Below are 19,194 nucleotides of genomic sequence, written 5' to 3'. Positions count from 1 at the left end.
ACATTTGTAACCTTAGTGATACCTGCCATACGGAGGAGATAGCGTAGTGGTGACGATAAGCGCCTGCGGCCCGAGATAAATTTCGCGACGGAGGTTATTCCTGCCTCCTCTTTCCTCGCGTTGCATTTGTTAGGGCGACAAAAAAAGCTCAGAAAAAGACCCGATGAAAGATCGCATTTGTAAGGACTGGAAAGAGCAACAAAAGAGCTGCGGAATAGAGACAACCGAGGAGCTGTGACATCGTGCAACTAAGTTGAGGTAGATGCCAGTTTAAGAGACCACAGCTGGTCGTTACACTTCCTCCCATCTGTTCCTTACAACACATTGTGTCCCATTGTATTGTACAATGCGTGTGTAACAATTTTAAAAAGAAAACAAAAACCTAAGACAACCTGAAAGACATGATTGCACAGTATAGCACGCTGCCATTCTTGGACACAATACTGGTAGTCAAAGGGTACCTAGCCCAGTAGCCCAACTCGTGATATTGCTATGCATTCACATTCCTCACAGAGGAATATTGCCCATAGTCTGATGACCCAGACCTGAAATGCGGCTGACACTCTTCACAGGAAGCACTACAATGAAATGCGCCATGTAATGCTGCGACCCATGCGTAACCCTGGAATAAATATCGCTGTGCGCAGTGCTGAGCTGCTCGTAGGCCAGTGGAGAGCTCTAGATGTAGATGGATGAGCTCAGAAATTGACATTCGCTGTGTATGCCGTGAAGAGTCATGTCGTTGTACTTCAGCGTGCTGTTAAACTTTCCTAAGTGCTTCATGTTCCTGCTGCATAAAGCGGACGCGACTATCTCCCGCAGAGCTGTAAGTCATTAGTTCCAGGTCTTTCGATCAAATTATTGCCGGCGCCTATTGAAAATAATCATACTAATATTTGGCGGATCAACCTGGAAGCATCTATATTACCGGACAATCACAACGTACATTTAGGCTGGAAGGGCGCTTTGACGCACATTCAGGGTGTAAAAGAGGACTGCATCCTGATCGGTCAAGTTCCTTATGGAATATGAGTTCAGGTATGGCACTTGGAACTGTGACCTCTTCGGAAGCTTGACTGTCTGATCTTGAATTGTAACTTCCACGTTTCCTTGTTCGACAAGGCATGCCTGTAAAAAATGTTTACGGTCATATTGATGCGGACAAAAGGATTGGTCCGTGCTCGTCCGCGTGGAATGGGTGGAATGGGCAATTGGCATAGACAGGATTTAGATTTATAACTTGAACACCCACTTTGTACGTCACTCCACACTACATGCCATAACAACAGTCGCTATTCGCCTACTGGTCACATGCAATTTCCGTCGGCCGATACCCAATTACGGCCAGGACGAGCGTATCATAACTAATGATACGTATGTAACTATGTATGTATGAGCTAAAATTTTGCTACTATCAAAACACTGTAGAGCGTTCCACTGTAAACCGTAAACCGCAACCACAGTCGGACTCATGCATCAGCCGTGTTGCAGGTTTATAACCAGGGTTGCCATACCGTCCTTATTTCTAAGATTTGTCCTTATTTTGAAAGGCCACGTCTTAGAAAACTCAACTGTCCTTATTTCTAAGAAATGTCCTTATTTTCGACTTGCGTCCTTATTTTGTCATATTTTCAACCACTGCAGGAATTCGATTGTTTCGCTCTGATATCTGTGTTGCATGATATTCTAAAATTATGACGTACACACCATACGATTTTACTTCCCAGTGGTGAGATAGCTAGGGCAGTGGCTGGCAGTGTTGGGATGACTCGAGTCATGACTTGAGTCGAGTCAGACTCGAGTCACCTTTTTCGTGTGACTTGACTCGACTCGAGTCTATTTGCAATAATGACTTGACTTGACTTGACTCGGCGCTTCAGAACCGTGGATTGACTCGTGACTCGGAGCAAAATTCACGAGTCAATTTCACGTCATCAAGTAAACTGTGTCGATTAAATTACCATATCTTATGTACGTTCGGGTTGTTCGCGATACGCCCGTGTCACTTCTGAAAGCAACCAGTCATTCTCTGATTGTAAGTTTCACTGATTCTCCATTGTCACATCACAAATAATTTGACCGCTAACGAAACAATCACAGCTTACGTTATCGTAGTAGCAATAGATTAATCTAATCGCAGCGTGTATCTTTGTTTCTTAGACGGCTTAGTGCCTACATTGCGGATGTGCTCACCTTACCAACCATCTTGTTTGATATAAATCGAATGAATATAGTTTACGCGTTTATATTCTCACGGATGTGTAGTTGGGCAGTGTATTGTACCAAATCAATTTCTTCAACTTCTCGAGGACTCGTATTCATTCCATAGCCGATAAAATCATACTGTAGCATGTAACTGTACAATTACTCGCGTATTTTATTAGCAGTTCTACGTTTGCGTGAGTGCTGCAACATCGTTTTGCATGTATATTTAACTTTATGTTCGTTATTTGATTCAAGATAAATGTCCAATTCATCTGTCCTTAATCCAGTTAGCGAAAGGTAATGATTTTTCATCATGACTCATATTTCGGAAATTCAATTTGACTTGAATTTTGACTTGACTCGTGACTTGACTTGACTTAACTCGACTCGACTTGACTCGAGTCACCTCCAAAAAACGAGTGACTTGACTTGACTCGAGTTACCTTTTAAAATCGATTGACTTGACTTGACTCGAGTCAAAATGGGCAATGACTCGAGATGACTCGTGACTCGAAGGTGGTGACTTGATCCCAACACTGGTGGCTGGTATAACAGTTTCGTCTGTACCAAGCTACCGCAGCTGACATCATTTTAGCAGTAAATCAGGTTCCTGCTGTTTTGTTTACAGCATAGAATAAGCTCAAGCTGTGGGGAATGCAGCATATATTGCGTAGTGAAGAAAGACGCAGTGCAGTCGACACATTGGTTAAAAAGTAGTAAAGCTATAATTCATTAATAAATTTATCTAAATTATATTGCACTTGCGCATATAGTTTTAGCTCCTAATAAGGCTGAATCTGATTAGTTAAAATGAGCAGGCGTAAAAACGTTTTTCGTGGCGATTATGAGAGAGAATTCAAAGGTATCTAACGAAGCTTGAAGGGCGAGTGTTTCTCACATTGCAATCTCTGCAATTGTGACATTAACCTGGAGGCCATAGGAAAGACCGCCATATCAACTCACATTGATACCCCAAAACACAATAAGTGTGTCATAATGATTAATTTGAGCCAGTCGATGAATAACTGACGAAGTGTTGTTTCGGCCCCGAGTAAAGATAAACCTAGACCTGAGCTGTCGTGAGATTAATGAAGCACATTCTAATTACACGGAGTTGCTGGAGCGGATTACTTCTGGCGAAAAGTATGGAATCTGATATGCCACGCCTCGTACAAATACAAAGTACGTACAAAACCGATTTTTCATGCTAATCTAATTTTTCGACTGTCCTTATTTTTGGGTCCATATCGATGGCAACCCTGTTTATAACATATTCTGTATGATTGGAACCCTATTCATTACAATTCTAGTCATTATAACATGATCCCATTACCGATGATATCATCTTCGTTCATTTCAGAAATATGAAATATATACTCTTCAACGGAACATAGCCTACTTTATATGTGAAGTAGAAGTGTCAGAGATCGAAATGTTTGGCATGCTGTTTGTTATGTACCATGATGGCCTTAGTCTCAAAAGCATGATGAAAAGAAATGATAAGTTACGAAGAAGACAATATTTTCCAAACCAAACTGTAAGTTTTCTTGTCGTTATTACACATTTAAATGTTTAGAAAGGTGTGCAATCTAATTTTTTATTGATACGATATTTGCTTACTGGTTTGCTCATCAATGTGTCAAGTATTGGCCTAAAGAAACATTCAGAGTTGAATAATTTTTTTAACCAAGTTGTCTTGCAATTGCTTTCATTAATCACACTTTCCAGGCTCATATTTAATGAAGACTAGGGTTACGGATGCATGTAAAACGTTTCAGGAGGGTTGTGACCAAGTCGCAAGTCAATCTCACTTTTATGGTTCTGACTTGAGTCAAGTCGAGTCATTTTCAATTCACCACCGAGTCAAGTCCGAGTCCAAGACCGCGAGCGGGGGGTCGAGTCCGAGTCATGGTATTATGGCTCGAGTCCAAGTATTTGTGTTGCCAGCTCAGTTTCCAGTAAAATTTCTTTTAAATTCACTTTTTTATAGCTTTGTTTGGTGATATCAAATATTTTGCATTTATGATACACTAATTTTCCTCTCTTTCAGCAGTTTCTGGTTGAATTTTCAACTACCAGTAGCAATAAACGAAATCCCAATATTGTGGTTATACTTTTCTATTCTTCGTAATTACAATGAAATGTCGGACTTGGGCGTCTGAGTCTCGAGTCATATGACTTGGTTCGAGTCATGCGCAATCACTCGAGTCCAAGTCCAGTCAATACAAAAATTGAGTAGAGTCAAGTCATGACTCGAGTCATTACAACCCTGCGTTCCAGTTATGATTTTAGCCAGCAATCATGACAGTAGCAGTACATGTGTTCCGTAAATATGCAGCAATTTACCTATCTACACAAAGATTTGTTTTGAAACATTAAAATTGGTCCATATTGCACGTATATTAATATTTGCCAATTTCCGATTCATGCGAATGATAACCTCACGCCACTGTCAATCAATAATCAGGATGCAGTGCCTGGTTGTATGTAAATAATCGGTGATTTTCCTGATCGGAACACATTTACACGAGCTATTAATCTTTATGGCGCAGCTATTTACAATTTCTTATTTCCAGGTGACTCGTCTGAAAGTCAAGGAAGATGTCAAGTTCGATGAATGAAGGTTGCATCCCATGTGAGTCAATAAACGGAAGTAGTCATAGAAATAGAAGAGTTCAGATCAGAGTCATCCGTCTCGAAAAAAAGTCACAAATTCCATTCTAAAGTCAAGTGGTGGGCAAACTAGGGCGAACGGGCCTCATGCGACCGGTGGGAATAATTTGTGCGGCCGGCTAAGGCATCGGGAATTGCAATAAAAATATTTGAACAAGTGATTTGTGGTACAGAACTTCAGAATAACGTGAAACAAATAACTTCATATTGTTAATTTATTCGCTAAAAGCTTTTCGACTAACTCTCATCAGTAGCGAACGTTAGTGATGGGATGAATCAAATTCGAAATGTAAGAACTATTTTGTCTGTATGACGTAATAATAACAAAAACAAACAACTAGTAGACGGGCTAGATACGGTAGTAGCGGTACAAAACAAACGTTAACGAGTACATATTCGGTTATAAATAACCGAAAACACAACACATAACATTAATGAAATATTCCAAGAGTGTAGAGGCGTTCCTTCTGGCGACAGAGAATCGGCTTTCGTAGCTTTATGATCGTAGATTCCAGGACCTTTAAATGAAAAAGAGAACGGCCACGAGCAAGTATAGAAAATTGACTGTCATTGTAAGGATCAGCACATTCTGGATGGGATAAGAGATGCTGTCCAATAGCCGAATTACAAGCAGTAACTTGATCATAATCACGCAGTGTGTCAACAGACTGCGATGAAGGAGTTGGAGAAACATTAGTTATTCTAATTTGCCGTGGGACATGCTGACGAATTCTTTGCTGCAAGCGCTGAGACGTGCGACCTACATACCGACTGTCACATCGGCGCGTGTATTCGTAGATTATGTTGCTTTGATTTGTGGCAGGTAGCACATCCTTTTGCGTTGCAGGCATCAGAGATTTCGTCATGAAGATTATCTGAGGTTCTACTTGTGAAAAACAATGGCCCACTGACGATTTAATCTGATTTTCAAACCTGTTGGACACTTTCCCAATCCAAGGAAGATGCAAATAAACAGGACATTTTCTAGGTCCAAACGGTTTAACTTTTCTGAAATCTTTGAGTTTACGATCTATGGTCATTTTAATGAAATGATCAGGATAACCATTTGACTGAAAGATTGACCGAATGTTCTCCAATTCAGAATCAAGTTTGACTTTACTACAAATCATCAGAGCCCTGTGTACCAGAGTTCTTATCAAATTTACTTTACGTTTTACTGGACAGAAAGAATCCCACGAAATGTATTGCCCACTGAATGTAGGCTTACGGTAAACTGATGTAACGAAATTAGCACCCGGCTTTTCCACTACAACATCAAGGAATGCTAATGAATTATTAACCTCTTTTTCCATGGTGAATTTCAGTGATGGGTGAAGACCATTCAATTTGCTCAGAAACAAATCACACAGTGGGATTCATTTTCAAATATGGCGAAGGTGTCATCAACATATCTTTGATACCTTTATGGTCGATCAATATCTTCGAATAACCGTTTTTCGTAATACCCCACAAAATTGTTAGCCAGAATGGTGAGATGATGAGAGTTAGTCGAAAAGCTTTTAGCGAATAAATTAACAATATGAAGTTATTGTTTCGCGTTATAATAAAAATATTGAGAAATATTTTATTGTTGGCGCAATAGCCCGTCCTCAGGGCGAACCTATTTTTAAACGTTTCAGTTGTTAAACGTCCAAAGAAATCAAAACGGAAATGAGTTACTTCTGATCACAATTGTGATTTTGGATTAGAACTTCAACTTTCAGTGCTGTACTTGGAAAAATGGTTCATTAATGTGTTGTAGATTTATCCTCTATGGCTCAACTCATTCAAAATCACATGTCTAAGTCAATACAAAAAGGAGACGAAGTTTTGTTAATGTAATTTGAAACACCATTGGATTCCGACCATCCTAATTACAGACACAATTTATCAAGTTATGAGATGCAAAATGAATCAACCGAATTAACCAAATGTTCGAGACAACAGTAAATTGTGTCGTGTATGTCGTCCTCATAACAGTAGGTAAAGAGTCAAGTTTAACACTATGTGCCTTTTATTGAAACGTATTTAAAGATGATATGCTGGTTATGATGCTGTCAGCATTGTGGGTTCTGAAGTTGACCAAACGCAGAATGAGCATAAGAGCATGTATCAATGACCCGATCGCTGCTCCCATATTCAAATTTCCATCCTTTCGGCACTTTAACCTTCTGTCGTCCCTAATTTTGACGAATTGATTAAGGATGGCCAGCTTATGAAGTTCCGTTGATATTTCTGACCTTCCGTATGTGAGTTCATCAAATGAATGTTTAAATTATATGTCTATTGTCGCCTTGTCTTCGGTTACTGTATGAATACTATGTGATAAAATAAAAGCTTGCGACACGACTTAGAATTCAAATTATAGTGTACTGCGGCCCGTGAAGAATTTCTAAATATTACAGTTTATATTCAATTTGCCAAAAATGCCAAACACCTAATCTTATTACGATTAGACAGGACTATAGGCCTACCCTTCCCCTCATCTGAACCAAAGCCACGTTCCCGCGCTTACAGTAAGTACTGAACCAGATTTTTGTGACAGTCATTTTGATATATTAGTGTGGACAGTGTGTTCTTGTGTATGCCTTGAAATTGTGAACATTGATTTGAAATGCAATCCAGCCCGATTTTAATCGGCAAACAATACTCGGGACCCTTTTATGTTCAACTTACACAACTCTTTCTCAACTTACATCCTCTTTCTCGTTTGTAATCCACCATTACGAGCATTCTTGTCAGCTTCACAGCTTGGTACACTCGTATTCTCAAATTGTCGATTTGTCAAATTTGTCAAATCTGAAAAAGGTTAGTAAGCACTGATTTAAATGCTGTTCATTTTATCATCAGCATCATAGCCCAAATCATAAACGACATTCATACAACACAACAATATCAACTGATCAGTTGGTATCCGTCAAACATCAATGACTGTGTGACGGATGTACCTAGGGCTTCACTGTCAGTAAATTCTGGTTTTCTGTTTTTGCCAAATCCAAATATTTGCCTGTCTGTGCGACCACCAATAAGTGGCTTAGTTCTGTTCGTAACAAGTCTCAATGCAGTGAATGACTGTTGAGTTAGAATTTGGATTGTTTTTAAATTGATGCATCCTTGATCCTTCATCATCACAGGCAAGGATTTTCTTCCGATCATGGTCAAGCAAGCTGCAACTTTCAAGCAAGGAAGTCTCCCAATTGTCATACACGATGATTTTTATCCGGCTGCATATTTTACGAGGCACAAATAGGATTGACATCGACATTCTATGCACATAACAGTCATCAACTTGGAAGTAGAGGAGGTCGGAAACAAAGTACGACTACTTTTCGGACTACTCAAGTAGGTTTTGTCTACTTATTATCGTTACCATATGTTGGGATCCGGAAATACGGGCCCTTTTGGAAAACTACTCAATGAAATAGGTAATTTTTCCGCCTCGACTCCTGAATGACCCACTTTATACTGTAGTGCTTTGGTGTTGTCAAAAAAAGGTCATTTTCCAGTCCTACTCTCGAATGACCCGCTCGAACATCAGCATCACAGATTTTTCATAATTTATGGTGTTTTTTAGTTGTGCCTGTTCGTTAGCCTGGCTGTCGAATCTATAAAGCAGGGCGGATTCACAAAAAAGGGGACATTTAGGCATCATCTGAGGATATTTTCGATTTCATGAAAAAGGATGACAAACTTGAACGACATACTCAAATAGTCATATTTTTAATGCCGGTACTTAAACGTTTCTATACAAAACTACTTTCTTTTGACACTTGGATTTGGTGTAGTAGAAAGTAGTTTTGGGACACAGTGTGAGATTATCTAAATCGAGCAACTGTTATACATATCTGATCACCTTAGGAATGTTTTGTTTTATGCGCTCCAACATTCCAGCGTTTGTCGCTCGATTTGGAAAATTTCACTTAACAATGTAAACTACGGCCCGCTACACCGGTTTTGTGCGGCCCGCGAAAGGCTTAAGAAACGTAGTAAAAATATTGATAAATGCTTACTAAAAATCTAATTATGCTACTGCAGGGACTCCATTAAACTTTTTATTTTATATTTCATCACGATAACTATGTTACATTGTTACTATGGTGGATTTTTATTTCATTGCTTTGGCGATACCTCGACCTCAAGGACCACGCAGTTCAAAATGTTTCAACTGTTAAGCATCACAGAAAGTCAAAACAGCAAGTTTAGTACTTTTAGTAGCGTACTGGAACTATATTTACAAAATCGATATAATTTAGTCGGGGCGCATTTCAAGCTAACATGGTTATGGAGTCGGAGTCGGTGGAGTCGGAGTCTGGGTAATTTTCGCTTGATGGAGTCGGAGTCGCGAAAACTATAATAGCTGGAGTCGGAGTCGATGGGAAAATACTGACTGGAGTCGGAGTTTGTGAGAATGACCCTGACTTCGACTCCAACTTCTCTATCACGAAAACATTTGCTTTCAGAGAATTTTCAATAGAATTTTTATGTACCACCAATCACTGTTATTAATAACCATAAAGATCAATATCTAAATGTTGAATAATCCTGTCCTTGCTAAATGAGCTCAGTATGGTATACAGATGCGACCCCCAAGGTATGTTAGCAACATATTTATTGATATAATTCAGTCAATATCTTGCCTGTTTACGCACTGCACAGTTGCATGATATATTGTTATCAATTTTAGAGCGTATTAATATAAGTCTTGTTTGCCATGTTACCTAATTCGGTTCGCTCCTATCGGACGACTAAAAAAAGGTTATCAATATTCCAGTGGCCGACGCAATGGCTCGTAAATCTCATGTGTCCCTTTGGCCAAAAAAGTTGCCACTCCTGATATAGATAAAATTAGACATCACTTGCAAATTACAACTCAGCTGCACAGGGGAAGAAAATCGCAATATGCGTTTTCGCGATGCATTCAAAATTGATGCAACTTTTGGAATTATACCATGATACTGTGACAGAGCAAATGCATCGGCTGGTTTGTAAAATTGTAAAAATGATGTAAATATGACCAAACGATGCTTCCTACTTGACGAAATTAAAAATATTTGTAGTGTAGCTTAGCTGTTTGGGTCGAACAAATGATTAAGAAAGACTGCAAGTCCCAATCCTCGAATACTTGATTAAGTACATGTAGACTAGACATAGGCTATGGTCTTTGACTACCTATATAACTAAATTCAATTTATGACCGATGTCTATTAGTAGTAAGAGTGTGTGTGCTTGTAATCAGTATAGTGTGCAATGACAAAATTAGTAGGTTCAAACTCTTTATTAGTTGCTGACTCATACACAAGAGCTACACTTGGATTTTTATCTACATTTTTATTGTACAGGATTGGATATCTGCCATATTTGAATGATTCATACATTTCAGGATATTAGAGAGTCCATGTTATAAAAACTTGTAAAAGGAAGGATATTTAGAAAATCTTTCTTTCATGTTAATTGCATAGTGGATAATTCGAGCTGTGCCACAATGAAACAATTTAGCATGCCACCGTTAATCATATCTTTGCATATGTTTAATGGTTGTATGATAGTCATTCAACCGACAATGTGGCATATCATTTTCGAAGTAAATTAGTAATAAGGCTGAAGTCGGAGTCGGGACGTTTAAAGACCCAGGAGTCGGAGTTGGAGTCGGTACATTTATAGACGTCGGAGTCGGTACATTTATAGACGTCGGAGTCGGTATATTGAAAATGTGTGGAGTCGGAGCCGGAGTCGGTAGTAAAATTTACCGACTCCACAGCCTTGGTTATGATGCTGTCAGTATTGTACAATTGAAAAGTGTATTCATACTGAAATGAACCTGGGTATTTTCGGCTGACACTCGTCAGTGGTAATCGTCAGCAATCGTAACACAAAATATGACGTCACCAGCACGAAATTTCGAATGAGAGAGCGTTCAATGTACTATTTTTAGGTGTTACACGAACTCCTTTTGTTAAGTTTTGGTTGATGTATTTTGATAACAGTGGACTCCAAGGCACACAAATGGAAGTGTGAACGGCCCCTCCTGACGACACCACATCTGTCGTCTCGATAATTATTCGCAAAAATCTCTGTATCATCATAAATACAGAAATACGAAATGGGAGCATTTGTAACATTTTTGTGTTCAAGGTGGAACAAGTGCTAAATTTTGTCGTTTTTTTGTCCAAGTCACATTTAAGAAGTGAAGTCTATTTTTTCGGCTGTGTAATATGAGATTTTCTTTCAGGCTTTGTCTCCTGCCAAAAGACAAGATCTCGATATCAGGATTTTCAGAATCATGATGACTTCAGGTGAGCCTCTACGAAGCACTGTAACATATCCAGAGTACGCAACAGAGTAACTAATATATAGCAAACATCCTGTCCAAAAGATTGAAAATTTCAGTGTTAAATTAGTCAAGTGAACCCCATGAAGTTTCATATCCATATGTTATCTGTCATAACGTTTTGATCTCTTTCTTATTGGTACACCAAATATATTCATTCAAATATATTCAAAATCATTACACAGTGTAATTGCAGCTCCTTCCTTATAAAGTACACCCATCAATAGTGGCATCCTGTAGCCGGGACCGGAGTTTTGTAACAAAGAGTCCACACGTATTAAATGCTCTTTCTGCTTCCACAAAATGGGCTGAATTATAGTAAGCAAGGCTGAATGTAGTAAGCAGCGCTTCCTTTTTGCCCATTCTTCTGCGTAGGTGTCCAGTACTGGAAGGACGAGTAGCTGATACCGGAATTGAGGCCGACATGGTAGCTCGCTCTAATTCCTTCATGAGAAATTCACATGATCAGGCCCGTAGCCAGCCGAAAAATAAGGGGGTGTTTTAAATAAAACGAGGTGGTTTCAATTTTTTTTTTCGAATTTAGTATCAGCGGAAATCGATTACGCTTGCACGCACGAACATGTTTCCGGAATGGGAACATTCGATGTCATTCAGTTTCGCAATGTCACTCATTAATCACAATCGCTGATCATAATAATCTCAGCAGCATATTGTCTCCAAGCTACCAAGAGATAGGAGCCAACGCATGCCAGGCCCGAGACTATGGTTACGCCAGCGATGATATCGTTCGTACCATGCCTATTGCAGATGCGATTGTGCAGGCCAGCGATAATATCGTGAGCACCAAGCCAATGCAGATGCGATTATGTAGGCCAGTGATGGTATAATGTCCACAGAGCCTATTGCAGATGTGATTCTGCCAGCGGAACAATAGGCTTGTTAAAGACTCGGAAAACCAGGCCAGCAACGATAGCTGAGTTTGCGGCAATCAATGACCTAATGTAGCGATCTTCCCAGCGGGAGATTCCGTCGCGTTACACACTATACAGTGCATTGACGTATCCCGCTAATTGGCGACTCGCTTCTCATTAATTGGCCGCGAGAAACACTGATAATACGACTTATCGAAGCTTTCTAAAAGTTTAAAACACATTATTAACGGTTAACCGGCAGATTTATATCCGGATATCGGATAATAAAAAAACCTGCGGTTAACCAGTTAACAGTTATCCGGATCATCCAACCCTAGTTTGTACCGTAGTAGGCTTAAGTGATAGAAAAAAAGGAGAAGTACTTCATTAATGATCATATCTGCAGGCTGCTACAAGTGACCGACGAGATAGCGTAATGGTGGAACGTCCGGCTGCTTGATTGGTAGATCGTGGGTTCGATCCCTGGCCAGGTCACGCCAATGACCTTATTGGTAACACTGGTATTCAGGACTCCCCCACTTGGCGCTCAACATTACCTGGACAGCATGCAGGGTTGGTGCAAGACTTTGAAAGCCGTACAAGGCTATATCTGCACATTCCTTGTCCAGCAGCATTTGCACATCACTGACTCATGGTATGCATAGGCACAGATTGTGTGTGTGTATATATCATGTGTCAGTGTATAAGCCGCAAACATATACATTCTATTCAATTTGACCTTTTCATCCTACTTTTTTGGTTTCATCATTCAAGAGAAACTACTATAAATATTGAGTTGGCTCAAAGTCATGTTCAACCATCTCATCAATGTATTGTATATTTTTCACAGCTACTTCAGGGGAATACATCATTTTGCAGCTTCACCCTCGGGTAAGGATTGCATTTCTTCATAAACACTGTTCTGGATATACTGACTGAGTGTATCTTCGGTTTAGGTTGAAAACTCAGGATTGGATCATATCAGGGCGTCTACCTTTGGCCTGACTTGGAATGAAGGACCAACACATGTTGCAAGACTCTGTCTCAAGCTGCAGTGCCATTTTCCAGCAACACCGTGTTAAGACTTCGTAATTTATATTCCTCACATGAAACAAATTGACAATAAATTTCAGTGACTACTCGATGAGTTCATTAGGAGTGACCAATGTGAACATTTCAACAGGAGTCGGCTACGTTATATCGAATAAGTTGTTTAAGGTTCTGAATTGCTTGGAACGTACATCGATTGATTTCAAGAAATCCTGATATTGTCGGTCTTGCACAGTCCAAGACTTCTTATTTTGCTTGAAAGGACTTTAAAGATGCATGCGTGAACAAAAAACATGCCGCGCCAGAGTTACGTTGTAGGTCTTGGTAGAACAGTCATAACAATCCAACGTCTAAATTCATCAAGAGAAGAATGACTATCCAGAGAGGAGATTTACAAAGGCGAGTACATCACAGAACCAGACTTGCACAACTGGAAATTACAGCAATAAAGCTTTTTCCAAATTAAAGCAGAATTATAGCAACACACTTTCTTCCAAATTAGATTAGAATTGCTGAATTCATCTTAACTTGGACATTGAAACAATTCCCGTTAATATCGAATCGGATAATTCTTGTGAGTAAGAGAATAGCAACTGTCTGTACAGCAAATTTTGGTTGCTTTGCACTATACAGCTTTGCTGTACCATTTCCAGGGAAACCAGAAATTACATTAGAATTGATAGCATGGAAACATTTTAAAAATTAGAAGATAATTAGAGCAAAAAAAGGTTTGATGAGTTAGTAATTTAGTCTAAAAACGTCTAGAAAACTAGAATTATTTAGCTGACCAAGACAAAGTTTGTACAGAACACAGGGCATAAATACAAAGTCAAAGCACACGAGAAAATGTTTGGCAGCAATTACTAGTCATTCAGAACCAGATCAATTCAATTTAATATTACAATTTCAATACACCACAAGACTGATACAATGAAAGGAGGAGGTGTCGAAGACATTGGGTAGTCTTTGAAATCAGACTCCCACCCGGGCCTGGGCGATGTAGAAAGGAGGCAGCACACTGAACGAAAAGTGAAAGAAGCTAATACAAAAAGACAGGCAACCAAAAGAGGTGGAATGTGAGGGAAGGCAAGTTTGATATGTTAGATCGTGGTACGGTAAACTAGAGGCCTGACGATATCTTCACTATTGCAGATCCACAGATACCAAAAGATTGATCTCCTTCCGTTGTGATGCTACACCATCTTTTCTTCACTAAATCATATTTTTCAATGATATCAAGCTCAAAGTCAAACGTATCCAGTACAAATATCCAATTGCCGATGTGATAGGCGGTATTGCGTCCATGATCAAAATTCATAGATGACAATGAAGTCCATTGAGCTGAAGTAACATCGTAACATTCTACATTGTTGATATATCCTCCACTCAACCCACCCGTCACAAATATCTTTTGATCGATTGCAACCGCACCGCATCCACGAGTAGGATATCTCATTGGTTCGAGGATAACCCACTCTGATGAGGATGGAGTAAATCTGTAGAATGAAGAAACTTCAAAACCATCTTGTGTTTCACCTCCGATACAATAGATGGAATCATTCAATGATACAAGACTTGCATCACAAATTGCCGTAGGCAAGTTTCCCTGTGGAAACCATTGATTGACTGAGGGGTCGAATCTTTCCACATCATCCGTTACTAATTTTTCGCTTCCTCCAATAAGATATATGGATCCGCAAAATAACACTGAGCTAGGTAGTCCACCGTGGTCACAAATCATATCTTCCATTCTTTGCCATTTTGCATTTTTTCTTACAACATCGAGTCGATGAACTGATTTATTGTCGCATAAAATATAAATATACTGGCGATAAGAAATCATTGAGAAACGATCTTCATTGGCCATCTTTTCGTTGTGAAACTTGGTTATTTTCTCTGTTCTTGGATTAAGGGATAGAATACAATTATCGTAATCATCAAAAATAACCATCAATTCTTTTCTCTCAATTTGTTCAACTGAAAATTCCGGAAGATGTCCGGTAAACAACTTGTACAAGTGCGAGTCGTTTCTGATAACAAGGTAGGTTTCTAGAAGTTGTTGTAAAAAGGCAGGAGGAATTCCATCACACTCGATCAATTCTAGAAATTCATTCAAATATTCCTTCTTTTCACATGTCTCGATCCACTAGAGCGATAACTCTAGTTTTTCTTCTTCCAATAACTTCCGATTTGCGGCCTTTATAGAACTTAAAACATCACCTTTTTCAACACTTCCAAATCCAGCTTGGCTTGCAATTTCCATGATATTTTCTTGTAAAAACATTCGGCATGTCAAAGCAACATCGACCAGCCCATAAATATCAGCAATATTTCTTGTAGCGAAGTAGTTGTCAACTGTGATTGATTCCGCCAAAATATCAGATATTGCATGTTTTACATCTTCCAGCTGCAGAATGATTGCGACGTGAAGAAGTTCAATGTTTTTCCCGTCAGGAATCTCAACTTTACTTGAATATATGAAATCGATGCAATTTTTCATACACTCGGAATCTACATCTTTAAAAACGATTCTTCCTTCACGACTTTCTTTCGTGTCATGCTTCAGCATAGCTCTGAAATAATCCGAGCCAGCCGACAACATATTTTTGTGGGTGCGATAGACATCATTTCCGACTTGAACTATGAAATCACAATGATCTTCATCTTGTTTCATTCGATGTAATTGCTCGAGCATCTTCACTGCATGTTTCTCCACGTCTTGACAAACAACCTGCACCATGATCACCAATCACTCGTAAAGAATATATATACTATAGGCAAATAAAGATTTGTGCTGTTTAGAAAATAAACATGTAATTAGATATCAACTAATGTTGAGTCATGAGCAGTCAAATACAGAGATAGACATATAGCATAGTGATAAACTAAAGGTAATAAACTACATTGATTGATAATATCCAGATTTGTAACCAAGTCACAAGGTTCCGATTCAGTGGATTCACAATTCAATATCACTCGTAACAGTTTCCGGTCCCATTGTCAAGTATATATCAGTACTAATAGACGAAATACCCAAATACCCACAGTGTTGTAACTTTAATATTCTTCAATATAACAGCAGTGGTGTAGGAGCATATGCTTCCGCCCATGGCTTTCGTTAAAAATGCAGCACAAATTTTCAAATAGTTTTAAATCTTTAAATCTTGTCGCAATGACTAAAAAAAGGTCATCACCTCACATTTTGCCATCTCAAAGTAGCCTTCCGCCCGTGGCGCAGAGCCACAAGCCACTGAATTACAGTCAAATATAGGTATTGGCCGTCCGAGCGTCGAGTCACGCGAGTTGATGACATTTTAAGATTTGGCAGACTGTAGTTGTAGGCTACATAGAAAAGGTTGACGTCCCCTAAACTACATTATTTTATGGCCCCCTATGAATTTTTTATGAACTGGGAAACGATTAATAAATACTTCTTAGCGTTTAAAGTAGCAAGTGAAGAATATTCCGAACGATCAACAACGACACGCCATTGACGATTACGATGTCCCATGCAAAGTCACTCAACTATGACAAGTCGTCCAACTAATAAGCGCAATGTTACGAGAGTACTGGAGCGCAAAATGTTGCACAAAAGTCCGTCGGCGCTAACCTGCGGTAATGGAAATCCTTGCTTGCCGACCTTATATTTCGACTTTTAACGGTTATTTCTCGAGAATTATTTGGCTGTGTGTGATTTCAAGGATTGCAGTATGTATTTCAACGACATTAAAACGAAATATTTATAAATGGGTGACCTTCAAACGAAATATACCTTATATATGCTGCAATATCAATCTTGGCGTAGATCGAAATTATTACTAGTCGGGATGCAGGATTATTGCTGGTCATGACCGTCCAGTTTTACAGTCCACCATAGCCGCACGAATTCGATGACCTGGTATCATTGCCCAATGGAACTGGAGTACTCACTGACTGGACAACCAACCTGCAAGCAGACAACTACCACCCTTCGCACCGGGATTTGCGACTAGCCTCCGCGTCTAAACACATGTCTGCAGCACCTTTTCTGCAATAGACGAGAACTTAACATGTAGAAACCTTATCTTCAAAGTCCTCAGATGTGAAAATAAGTTTTTTATTATTTTTCGTCTTATACCTGACCTTGCAGCACATTTCCAAGTATACTGTTTTCTCTCTCGTACGATTCTTCATTGCTCTTTACCAATTTTAAATCTGACAACAAATTTACGGGTGCTTTCTGTGATATATCCATGTAATTGGATGACACGAAATATAGGTAGTCCAATCCATTTTATTGAAATTTCCATCAGATCAAAACACCACAAGATTGCAATATAAGGAAAACGATTGAACAGTGCCTAAATGATTAGGATCGGTCATTTCAATCAGTCCCCCACCTTGACCAAGAGCATGTAAATAAGAGGCATATACAGTCCAGGAAAAGATAACAAAAAGGACTAGCAATAAAAATGTCGACATATCATATCGCAGTCCTGCAGGCTGAATAGTGTTCATTCAGTAGAAGCAGCTTGCATGTAGGCCTGGACATGCTTGACGACTGCCGGTAATGTCCATTCTCGGACAATTCTTCCACAATTCCCCGCATGCAGACCTGAATAAAAATATAACATACTAAATGAATAAATACACTAAAATTAATCTCGTACCAAACTAAATATATTTGCGAGTGCACCCTTTGAGGACTGCTAAAACAAGAGAAAATCAAGGATGCGTTTTGCAGGCAACAGCAACTGCTTATGGCTACAATACAAAGTATGCTCGATATAGTCTAATGCCGGCTTCAACTGGTTTCCATGTAGGCTATGATTGGAAATTTCATTTATTGACAGATGTAATCATTTGAAAAATGCTCAAGGTCACTGATAATGACAAAGTACAACAATACGATGAAAATGAGATTGCCACTTCAAGAAATTCAGGCTTTGTGACAACCCCCGACACTGTACCATGACCGAGGTGAAAATACTAATGAGGTTTCCAATGAGTAAAAGGTTGTGTAGCATCAAGATCAAACAATGTCTTACCTGTGCAGTGTGCAGCTGTCCTCGCAACATCATATGGTATCGTGATTTGTGATGGATGGTTGAATATGCTTGACGGGTAACTCATGGCTGATCTTAGATTATCAGCAGATGGTATTTCATTCCAATCTGCAAACGGAATTATACAATGCTAAGCAATGGTACTCTTCAGCAGTATACCATTAAATCTTACCAGCCAGCCGCTTTCCACATCCGCACGAAGACTCATCCGAAACAACAGCAACCACCTTGACCGGTTTGTTAGCAAGCGAATAATTATTTCAAGAGTGATATTCCATAGTCTTCTCTCCATTGGTGGACTTCTCCCAGTGAAATCATATGCTGCATAAAATATGACCCATGATTAGGATAATATAAAGACATGAAGGATGAACCATGAACGTATCATATCACTAGATCTCTATATTTGACATTTTTCGAACGCTACATGTACTACAGTAGACTTACTACTAATACTACGGTACTGTACCTTTGATCCCACTTCTTCTGAAGTGACGACGTTGAGGATTGGATTTATTGGGAAGCGAAATAGAACAGGACAGTCTCTATCAGACACTATTTTGCTTCTTTCTTGAGCTATCCTTCCTTGATGCTTCATTTTCTTGACCTTCCACAGCACATCCAGTCATATTTGCGCCGCGAACTCCAAATAATCCAACCTACAACGGCGTTCGCCGTAAGGCGCCATACTACATAACATCAAGATGTGCAACGTTTCTCGCTCCATGAAAATACGTTCGGACGACTTGTCATAGTTGAGTGACTTTGGTCCCATGTTGCGGCAAACATTAACAAGTCTCGCTTTAGGGAATTCCCGGGATAGTTTAGAAGTCGAAGATCCGTAGCGGTAGAGAGATAGAGAGATGATATTCTTTTTCGCATGCACCATCAAGATGCTTGGACTACGGAGTTACGATACGACCGTGAGGTCACCTAGTCTGTGCCCCCGTTTTATTCTCTTCCATTCTGTCCGTGATTGCTGAGCGCCTAGCAGGATAGCTGCGGATACCAATTTTCAAGT

General features: G+C 39.4%; 2 long non-coding RNA genes across 4 annotated transcripts; one reads left to right on the top strand and one right to left on the bottom strand.

The window, feature by feature from the left end:
- The first annotated feature begins 1,404 nt into the window (after positions 1-1,404).
- Positions 1,405-13,222, top strand: LOC145442638 (uncharacterized). Of its 3 annotated transcripts, none has more exons than XR_013916109.1 (6): positions 1,405-4,840; positions 8,013-8,220; positions 11,108-11,171; positions 12,485-12,733; positions 12,929-12,969; positions 13,035-13,222. It is a non-coding gene; the product is annotated as an uncharacterized LOC145442638 (long non-coding RNA). The 3 variants fall into 3 exon arrangements; XR_013916108.1 differs by lacking the exon at positions 12,485-12,733 and having other exon boundaries at positions 1,417-3,742; positions 4,782-4,840; positions 8,013-8,182; XR_013916107.1 differs by lacking the exon at positions 12,485-12,733 and having other exon boundaries at positions 1,417-4,840; positions 8,013-8,182.
- A 4,161-nt stretch (positions 13,223-17,383) lies between these two features.
- LOC145442498 (uncharacterized) lies at positions 17,384-18,941 on the bottom strand. Its single transcript, XR_013916084.1, has 4 exons — positions 18,643-18,941; positions 18,346-18,494; positions 18,156-18,281; positions 17,384-17,722 (listed from the first exon to the last, which is right to left on the bottom strand). It is a non-coding gene; the product is annotated as an uncharacterized LOC145442498 (long non-coding RNA).
- Between the last annotated feature and the right edge of the window lie 253 nt (positions 18,942-19,194).

Source organism: Botryllus schlosseri, chromosome 1, assembly GCF_051294905.1.
Source record: "Botryllus schlosseri isolate E-star chromosome 1, Bs_hap1, whole genome shotgun sequence".
Lineage (NCBI taxonomy): Eukaryota > Metazoa > Chordata > Ascidiacea > Stolidobranchia > Styelidae > Botryllus > Botryllus schlosseri.
The sequence above is the reverse complement of the archived record's forward strand: the minus strand, read 5'-3'. Positions and strand labels throughout refer to the sequence as shown.